Genomic DNA, 11,179 nt, shown 5'->3' on the forward strand with positions numbered 1-11,179 from the left:
GTGAGAATCCTACGCCTTTCACGGGAGAAAGGAGAGCTCACCTTTCAGGGAGCTCGAATCTACATCTATCCCGACTTCAGCGTTGCTCTGATCAACAAACGCCGACAGTTTGATACTGTCAAAAAGAAACTTTGGGATGCGGACATCAGGTACTCTCTTCGCTACCCTTGTACGCTGAGAGTCATTGTGGATGGAAAACCAAAGTTCTTCAGAAGCGCCGATGAGGCAGAGACTTTCTTCAGTGACTCCACCACGGATAGATCCATGGATTCCACCGGACCGTCCCCATGACAGCTCTAAAAAAAGTGAGTAACTCATCCTGCTAATGTTGGCAGCTAATATCCAATTCCTGACTGCAAACTTTCACTTTTGGATCTCTCCACACAACCGGAACATTGTTGAGTTGTTACTCTTCCCTGGTGCCTCTTAGTTTTTCACTTTTTTTTGTTTTGTTACTTGCTTAACTAACTTTTTTTGCCATGGATCCGCTGCATATCACTTATGTGTGAGCTTCCACTGTATGTTTGCCGTATACTGCTCCGCCAGTGACGTCATGTTACCTGGTTCCAGCGGATACTGTCGCGATGCTGTCGCAAACGGACTTTTGCCCTTATGACTGCTGTCTTTTTCTTTACTATTGCACCTTGATGCCCATATGGCCTTATAACCTTTGTTAATGGTGTCCCACATTGTTTCTCTGTGGCTGTATGATTATAAGCTACATGATATTCAAATGTAGGCCATATTATTTATTTATTTATTTTTGTCTGCATACTACTTTGAATTAATTAGGGCCCTTCCTTATTTCTACTTGTATAACACTGCAATCTGAGTCTTTGATTTAAGACCTTTTCATGGTGTCGTTACATTGTGCGTGTGCGTTTGTATGTCTGTCTGTAAGTGTGTGTTCTGTCTATTCTTGTTCTTGCTCCCCATTCTCACTTTATCTCCCCCACTCAAACTTTTTTCACCTGAACTGTCATTTTTTCCATAAGATACAATTGATTTAGTGAAGGGACTGAAGATTATTCACCTAAACTTTCGGAGTCTTGTCTCAAAAATTGATTTATTAAGAGCCTGGGTTACTCTTCATAAACCAAACATCATTACTATTTCTGAGACATGGCTTCATGATAACATCACAGATGATGAGATAGAAATTGAAAATTTTGTGTTATATAGAGCTGATAGGTCCTCTAGATGTGGAGGCGTGGCAACCTATGTCGCATCAAACTTAGTTTCTTGCCATATCAGTCCTTCTGTTGAGCCAGTAAATTTTGAATGTCTTTTCATCAATATAATTTTTCATGAAAACAAACGGCTAACAATTGGTAATATTTACAGGCCTCCCTCTGTTCCTGCTGATTCTACCATGTGCATTTTATCTACCATTAATTCTCTTGGGAGCCATAATGAATTAATTATTCTGGGTGACTTCAACAGCAACTGGCTTCATCGCTCCTCTCATATGGACAGAAACTTATTTGATAGTGTACATCTCACACAACTTATTAATGAACCCACTAGAGTTGACCTTAGATCCTCATCTCTGCTTGACTGGATTCTGGTCTCTAATCCTGACAGAATAGCTAAGTCTGGAGTCATGTCTGATTGTTTAAGTGACCATTCTATTATATTCTGTGTCTGGAAAATAAAAGTTCCACGCTCTCCTCCTAAATCTATTATATTTAGACAATGTAAACATATTAATGAAGATAATTTCATCCATGATTTGGTTACTATTAATTGGGATAGATTTAAGTTAATTCCTTACGTTGAGGAAGCATGGAACTTCTTTTACTCCGAAATAAACTCTGTTATTGAGAAACATGCTCCGATGAAGACTGTCAGAGTAAAAGGTATGCACCTTCCTTGGATTAGTTCAGAACTCCTTAATCTTTTTAAGCAGAGGGATAAAGCATGGGCTAAATATCGTGCATCTAAGGACTCTACCGACTGGGACATTTACAGATCACTTAGGAATGAATGTACAGTCAAAACCAGGAACGCAAAGTCTAATTATTACAAGGAAAGCCTGTCACAAAATTTTTACAATCCAAGACAATTCTGGAAACGACTGAACCTCGTTCTCAACAGAAATAACAAAAATGTTCTATCTCAGATTCATCTTAATAATGAAACTATCTCTGACCCATCACTTATTCCTCATGCCTTTAATCGTCATTTTTCTTCCATCTCTAATTCCTTTCACTTTGATTCTTATTGGACTGCCAGCCCCTCATTTAGTACCTTCTCTGACCATTCATTTTCCTTTAAAAAGATCTTGCCCAATGATGTTTTTCTTGCTTTACGTCAATTGAGAGATAACACTAGTGCTGGTCCTGATGGCCTTGAAGCTAAATTTGTTAAACTTGCTGCACATGTCCTGATGTATCCTCTTGCTGACCTGTTTAATTTGTCTCTGTCCACCTGTTCAATCCCCTCGATCTGGAAATGTGCCAAGGTCACTCCCGTTTTTAAAGGAGGTGATCCATCTAATGTAAATAATTACCGCCCTATCTCTATTATTTGCACAATTGCAAAAACTTTTGAAAAGCTTATTTTTAACCAGCTGTCGCAGTACTTAAACTCAAATAATATTCTATCACCTTTTCAGTCAGGATTCAGACAAAATTTTTCTACTACCACTGCCTTGTTGAAATTTACAAATGATGTGTTCACCTCCTTTGATAAGGGTAATTTTACTGGTGCAATTTTCATTGATTTATCTAAGGCATTTGATCTGGTTGACCACTATCTGCTACTTGACAAACTCTTTGCAATTGGTCTTGATCAAAATGCTCTTCTCTGGTTTAATGCTTATCTCCATGGTCGTCGTCAATGTGTTGTTTTTCAATGTCATCAGTCTGACTTTTTAACTATCGATAAGGGTGTTCCACAAGGCTCCATACTGGGTCCGCTTCTTTTTTCTGTATTTATTAATGATCTGCCTAAAATTTGCTCCAACTGTCATACCCACTTATATGCCGATGACACTGTCATATACACCTCTAAATCAAATATAGTGCAGATCCAGAATTCTCTACAGCCCGATTTTGATAAGGCTCAAGACTGGTTCTGCAAGAACAAACTTGTATTGAACAAAAAGAAGTCATGTAGTATGATTTTTAGTATACGTCATCCTCAATCCCAGTCAGCTGATTTTCATATTTATTTTTCCGATGGATCCCCTGTTGACAAAGTTGACTCATTTAAATATCTTGGACTTTGGATTGATCCCGAACTCTCATTTAAACCTCACATTGATTACATTGTTAAAAAAGCATATGGTTGTCTCGCTTCACTTTACCGTTCAATCAACTGTTTCACATTTCATGTCAGAAAAAGGTTAATCACACAACTGATACTACCACTTATTGATTATGTTGATGTTGTTTATCAAAACACCTCTGACACTCACCTTAAATCTCTGACTATATTATTTAATTCCTTATGTAGATTTGTTTTAAGATGTCCTTTTAGAACACATCATTGCCTCATGTTTGATTCTCTGAACTGGCTACAACCCAAATTAAGAAGGCAATCTCACTGGTTCCATTTTCTTTTCAAATGTATTTATTTGAATTGTCCTCCTTATTTAAAAGAACTTATGATTCCATACAACTCCCCATACCCACTTAGACATACTAACTTCCCTTATTTCTTTGTTCCTAGACTCTCTAAAGAGGTTGGTAAAAGGTCATTCCAATATAAAGCCCCATTTGATTGGAATAATCTCCCTCTTTCTTTGCGTTCTATTACCTCTTTACATTGTTTCAGGAGGTCACTATACTTACATCTTAAAACAAACTGCTCTTGTTTTTAGTTAATTACTTAATTGATTCTTCCATTGTTATTCTTTCTTTCTCCATTTTGTTATTTCGTTATTCCTACTATGTTATTTAATATTTCTATTCTGTTAAAATTATGGGGGTGGGGGTGATATGTGGGAGTGTGTGAGCAAGATGTCTGTATTTGTTGTATTGTATTGTCATGTTATGTATGTTTACAATGTAATGTAGTGTATTGTTGATGATGTGTGTCCTATGTTTATGCTTGTTCAGGGACCCCCTTGAAAATGAGATGTTACATCTCAAGGGGCTATCCTTTAATAAATTCAAATATTAGGTTATTGACTGTCAGGGATTTTATTTTTATTTTGCTATTGAGGCAAATGAGAACAAAAAAATAAATGTGTCGCAGTTTCTATTTACCACTACAAAGGTTTATTTATTTCATTTCCACAGATTATCTTTTTTTTAAATGTGCATATACTCTGTGCTAAAATATGATTCTAATATAAAAAAGTTACATATTAAGATCTTAGTTTTCAGTTGCTGCAAATGTATTTACAAACGAAAGTCATTAATAACAGATCCACACTGAAAATGAACAAATCTTCTGTAAATATTAGATATAAAGGATACTATGGTCTGTATTTGATCTTACTTATTTCAGTGGTAATGTTGTTTTATGTAAGCAATTTTGTTTTAAATAAATTTTTCAGTGTAAAGGAATGTGGCTCATTGATTTCGGTTTCGTTAATTGGCACAAACATGCAAACATATTCAGCTGTTACTACATATCTTCTTTTATCAACAGTGAAAAGTTCAGATAATAAATACACAATGAACAGTTTATTAGAAACTTTAACTAGAAGTACATCCATCAGAAAAAGTATGTTATGTTGTATTAGTGTTATGATTTTAGTGAAGTTAAATGTTTACCTTTAATACACCTGCAGGAAAATGAAGATCAGGAGACTTGTTTGAGCTGGTCCTGTGTGTCGCTGTGGTCATCCAGACTGACTAAAACACTCAATCACTGGAGTTTTATTCAGATTTCAGGAGGCTGTTCTTACAGACGAAGACAAAGCTCTCAGATCACGAGCTTAAACACAGTATTCAAAGGATGAGATCAGTTCTATACTGTACTCTAACTATAGCTCTCATGATCACAGAGATCAGGGAAAGACATTCACACACAACTCAAGTGTTCATTAGCATTAATATTCACAACAATTAAAGAAATGAGGCAGAAACATCAAGAGCATCACAGATAAAAGATAACAGTCTCACTTTACATTTCTATTCACACACACACACACACACACACACACACACACACACACACACACACACATGTTGGGTTTACATGTTTTATGGGGACATTCCATAGGCGTAATGGTTTTTATACTGTACAAACCGTACTTTCTATCGCCCTACACCTACCCTACACCTAAACCTAGCCCTCACAGGAGATTGTGCACACTTTTACTTCCTCAAAAAAACTCATTGTGCATGATTTATAAGCCTGTTTCCTCATGGGGACCTGAGAAATGTCCCCACAAGGTCAAAATCTACTGGTATTCCTATCTACTGGTATTACTATCCTTGTGGGGACATTTGGTCCCCACAACGTGATGAATACCAGGTACACACACACACACACACACACACACACACACACACACACACTTCCCCTCTCACCCCAGCTACCAGCTTTTAGCTGACAGCATATATATATACACACATACATAAAGGGCTGTAAGTTAACTTTTTTGTACATAGCACTGGTGCTAACTTATTCATTTCGTTTTCAGATGGAGAATTGTTATTCACGGGGCCATTGACGGCAGATTCAGAAGATTGTTCACATTTTTGGAAGCTTCAGACAACAATAGAAGCAGCACTGTCATGAAGAAGATTGTTAAAGATGTCGACCAGTATGGTGTCCCGTTAAGAGTCCGCTGCGACCAAAGTGGAGAGAACAATGGGGTTTGCCTATTTATGGAGGTTTTTCGAGGATCTGCCAGGAGAATGCTTTAAGGGGAAGGAGCACCCATAATCAGCGTAGTGTTCATTTCGTCACCTATTTTTTTATTTAGTCTTAGTCTTAGTCTTGTGCCAAATTTCCTTGTTAGTTTTAGTCATATTTAGTCATTCACATATCTTTTTTTTTGTAAGTCAAGTTTTAGTCGACTAAAAGTCTTTTAATTTTAGTCTAGTTTTAGTCAAAAAAGAACTCAATATATTTTAGTCTAGGTTTAGTCAAAAATTTTAGTCTTTTTTAAAAATAACACATTATTACTGAGATTATTACTGATACACATTTCAGTAAAAAAAAGTGTTTCACATATCTCAAACATTGGTTAAATATCATAATTACCTGACAAAATACACTTGTTGAATGATTTTTGTTGAATGCAAATGTTAAACGTGTCTGGTTTTCAATTTCTGATTTCGGAGACACATTCACAAATGATTAACCTGTTCTGAAGAGCATTTTATTTTAACCAACACAATTCAAAAGCTGGGTAGGCTACATGTAATTGTTCAACTTGATTCCCTTACATATACATTTGCTTCACTGGGGGTGCTGAGTTTTTTCTGTCACCACTTTTGAATGAGAAACAATATCAAGGCTATAAAACTTGTCAAAACTCCGCAAATCACAAAAGTATCAGTGAGAACACTTGTTTAAACAGTGCACTGGAGCTTGACTGCAGTGCACATCATATTTTTTACTTTATTGATACTGCTTTTAATCGTGATGCAACGGACCTGTCATCGGGACGTCATGTACAATAAAAGAGCCTGCGCAGCTGTTTTGGAAGGTGATGGAATAGTAGATTGCAACAATGAAAAGCATCTGTGGGCGCTCCATTACATCTACCTTCCCCGAATAAACCGGGATTTGACTCTCTTTGTGAACCAGTGGAACCATCACTGCCTGAGAACAGCAAGGTACATGTCACCAAATCAGATGTTTGTGCGTGGCTGTCTTCGCTTGCAGGCTGAAAATCTCACTGGGATCCAGGGAGTGTTTGGGGCTGATGAGCAGCTAGCTCAACTGGAGGCAGAAGTGCCCATTTCACCTCAGCTACCAGCTTTTAGCTGGCCAGACAGCGTTGAGGTCCCCGAAAGTGAATATGCTCTGGACATTGACTGCTTGACTGAACTTCAGCAACGCATTGATCCCTTGGGAGGACAAAGAGACGGCCTTGGAGTGGACCGCTTACAAGAGGTTATTGCGTTCCTTGACTCCATGTAATTAGTTTTGGTTTTTTTGTACAGTATTTTTGTTCATTAGTACAGCAGCTCTCTTCTTTCCCATTTCTATTTGTGGCGGGAGGAGTAAACGATAGACACAGTAAGTGTGGTGTTTTTATTAAACATAAAATGTCCAAAAGGGGGGGGGGGGGTGTCCAAATTAAAGGGGAAACTGTTATCCTTGTCATGCTGGGAGTTCCGTGAAAGAGCAGCAGTGTTCGAGAAGGACCTTTACGGAACTCCCAGCAAGACGAGAATATCAGATCCCCTGTTTATTTTGGACTCTTATTTTTCCACTTTTACACATTTGTTTATTTTATGTTTAATAAAAGCCTCTCCGAGGCCTGACACCACTTACTGGGTCTGTCGTTTGCTCGTCCCGCAGCATATTACTATTTCTATTACCTGTTCAAAGTGGATTAAAACCTTTGATCAAAGTTCTAAAACCAAAACTATACCCATTCTTGTCTTAGGACAGCTTTTTTTGACACAATTCAAATGTTGACTACTGTATCATCTGTGTTTCATCTCACATGCAGTTTACTTGATGTATGTAACATTTATAAGACAGTGATTTCATATGGGGGGCTGGGGCTTCCAAATTTCAGGTTTTACTTTTGGGCTGCTCAACTGAGGCCCTTGATCTCATGGATTAGAGATATCACACATACTCGCTGGGTCAACATTGAAAAGAGTCTCTGTTCAATGCCCCTTAAGGTAGTTCCTTTTTCCAACATATCATTAAAAAATGCCAATATGGGAGAATGGACTAAAGTAACGTTAAAAATCTGGAGAACTATACAAACATCATTTGGCATGTCAAAGAAAATTTCATCCGTAGCCAATATTGGTTATCTTAATGATTTTGTTCCAGCTCGTACAGATACAGGTTTTAAAAAGTGGTCTCAATATGGACTCAACTGTCTGCATCAGATGTTTCATAAGGATACACTTAAATCATTTGAACAAATTAAAATTGAATTTAGGCTTCCAAGGTCAGAATTTTTTAGTTATTTGCAATTAAGAAATTTTTGAGAAAGTCAAAACCCCCTCCCCAATAGAACTTTCTTTTTTTTTGATAATTGATGGACTAACATGTTAAACTATAATACTGTATTGTATGCAAAGTTGTTACTCAAAAAATAAGTTCTAAAAAAAAGACAATGGGCCTCATTCACCAATATCTTCTTAAGAATCTTCTCAGATTCTCTCTTAAGCTGTTCGTAAGAAGATTCCTAAGAAAACTCTACGTGGCATTCATCAACGTGTTCGTAAGCCGCAGAATTGTTCGCAGCCGTGTTCTTAAATTGATGAATGCCATTTCCTCGTAAGTTGAGAGCGCGTGCCAGGTGAGTCTCATTAACATAGGATTAGCATATGTAACCGCCCATCAATGCCCATAAAAGGGACTGCAGTGCAGTGAGTTGACACAGATGTCAAACAGAGGAAAATACAAGAAAAATGCCAAAAACAAAAAGTAAGTCAATTGGAGCGCAGCAGGCAAAGCGAAAAAGAAACTTTAGTAATTCAGAGGTGGAGGTACTGCTGCAGGAAATAACCCGCAGGAAAAAAGTTATATTCAGTAGTGTCAGTACAGGTTACACTAACACACACAAAAAGGAAGCATGGGAGGCAGTCACACACGCAGTAGACGCAGTATCTGGAGAAGGACGGACAATAGAGGAAGTTAAAAAAAAATGGTTTGATCTAAAATTCGAAACAAAGAAAAATATAGCAAAATGTCGACGGGAAATGCAACAGACTGGAGGAGGAACATCAGAGACCCAAAACCTGTCTGAGATGGACCAGCGCATCGGGGCCATCATCGGGGAGACTGCACTCTCAGGTAGCTAAACTATATTGGGAAACGCTAAATCACTTCTTTTTACATTAATTTAATTGTTTAATTCCCCCCACTTTTTAGGAGTACCATCGACTGAGAGTCTAGATACAGACCTTGGCCCCGAGCCAACGCTTTCATCCCCTCTCTGTGCTGCTAGTACTCCAGAGGAATCGGGAGGTAATTTATTCTTATTTTCTGAATGAAAGTTATTTTAAACGTGTGTCCTAAAGGCATGAGTCTGTGTGTGTGTGTGTGTAAGTTCAAAATAAGTCTTTAGTATTGGACTGAGTGTTGCTACAATGGCTTGAGATTATTTGTTCACAGATGAAGTCCCGCAGAGACATATGACAGAACCAGCACCATCCTGCAGCAGTACCTTCACCCGTACTCGGTCCCGTGCCTCGCCACACCTGATCACAGAAGCGGTGTTGAACAATCAACAAAGGCTAGCGGACACTCTAGATACAATTGCCTCAACGCTAACAGCAATATCCAACACACTAAAAGAAATCAATGAAAATATTAAGAAATAAAGATGTGTACAGAAACTGGTCCGTCCTAATTTTTTAAGTGAATCAGACTGGTGGATTCAAGCTGTAATTAACAGGACTTTATTTATAGCCGGGCAATTAATAGCTCCCGAACGAGAATGGCGCGCCTGCAGTCTGGTCCCATCAATGCGTCAGGACGCACATCTTCACGGTGTGATGGCTCAGGAGGGAGAGGCACACCCCGCTTCATGGCGATATTGTGCAGGACACAGCAGGCCATGATTATCCTACAGACCTGTAATGGTGAGGGAGAAACATAAATTAAGATGCAAGGTGTTTGAATAAACTTTCTTAGTCTAAGCAGTTTCTACAAGAATAAAATTAAATCGGTTCTTACCTTCTCCGGTTTGTAGAGCAATCTGCCACCTGCTGTGTCCAAACACATCCAGCGTCCCTTTAAAATGCCAATGGTGCGTTCGATGGTGGAGCGAGTGCATGCGTGCATCCGATTGTAAGACACCTCCTGAGGTGTCTGAGGGTTGGTCAGTGGCGTCATTAACCATGGGGCTAGGGCATACCCTCGATCCCCTAATAAAAAGAATCAAGATCAAAGACACGTTTGTGGTAAATATAAAAGATGCGTAGCCTACCAATGAGCCATGCGTCACCAGCTGCGCCTTGTTCGAGGCGCATACCCACGGAGCTGTTCTGCAGAATATAGGAGTCGTGTGCTCCTCCTGGGAACCGGGAGACCACGTTCAGCAGGTGGTTTTTGGAGTCGCATACCAGTTGCACATTTATGGAATGATATTGCTTGCGGTTGAGGTATGGGAAGGGGTCTGGAGAGGGTGCCTTGATGCGCACGTGCGTGCAGTCTATTGCGCCAATGGTGTTGGGGAGGCCAGCGATGTTATGGAATCCGGTTTTGACTGAGACTTGCTCTTCTGCTGCATATGGGAACCTGATGTAGTGTGTGGCCCGTTGAATTATGGCATCCACGACTCGCGGGAGAGTGCGGCTGATGGATGGCTGTGATATGCCAACCCTGTCCCCCAGCTCCCGTTGAAACGATCCAGTGGCTAAAAAGCCGAGGGTCGATAGTACCTGAACATGCGGGGGGACAGGGTTGGACCGATGCGTGTGGCTCCGAAGTGCTGGCTCCAAGTCGTTGCAGAGATCAACTAGTACAGCTCTCTGGAGCCTAAAGCGTCCGAATAGGAACTCGTCACTCTCGGCGAAAAGGTCAATATGGTCCTGAAACATTCGTTCCCTCCGTAGGGCACGGTCCGCTATCTCTTGCAATAACAGTATATCTGCCATTGTATTTGCAGGCCTTGGATGGAGAAATGCCACATATAAATAGGGTGGGATTACTAATTGATGGCGTGGTTTCCAATTTACTGAATTAATTAATAAAATAAATATGACAGAAATATCACTGTAGTATCGTATTTTAATGAACTGCACAAAAGAAGATAACACAGCCATGCCGACATGTCGGCACTGACATGTGCGTAAGAGTACTCCTTAGTGTTCGTAGGATTTGTTCTTACCTACGAACAAAGGCAAGATAAGAAAACATTCATGAATGCAACAATCTTCGTAAAAACTTCGTAAGTAGGACTTAAGAAAAAATCTGTTCTTAAGAACGGTTGGTGAATGAGGCCCAGTGATTTCATGTGTGCAACTCAATGAAATCATGACAATCTAAAACATTTGTGCTTGTTTATTGTGTGAAACTCTGAAAACATTTGAATATTTGAACAGTGCAACAGCACTGTGTGCAATTCAGT

The 11,179-nt window shown here is 39.2% G+C and overlaps 1 long non-coding RNA gene across 1 annotated transcript; it reads left to right on the forward strand.

The window, feature by feature from the left end:
• Positions 1–8,236: 8,236 nt before the first annotated feature.
• Positions 8,237–9,443, forward strand: LOC141315892 (uncharacterized). Its single transcript, XR_012351167.1, has 2 exons — positions 8,237–9,072; positions 9,220–9,443. It is a non-coding gene; the product is annotated as an uncharacterized lncRNA (long non-coding RNA).
• Positions 9,444–11,179: the final 1,736 nt, after the last annotated feature.

The sequence above is a fragment of the Garra rufa genome, unplaced genomic scaffold (assembly GCF_049309525.1).
Source record: "Garra rufa unplaced genomic scaffold, GarRuf1.0 hap1_unplaced_044, whole genome shotgun sequence".
Taxonomy (NCBI): Eukaryota; Metazoa; Chordata; class Actinopteri; order Cypriniformes; family Cyprinidae; genus Garra; species Garra rufa.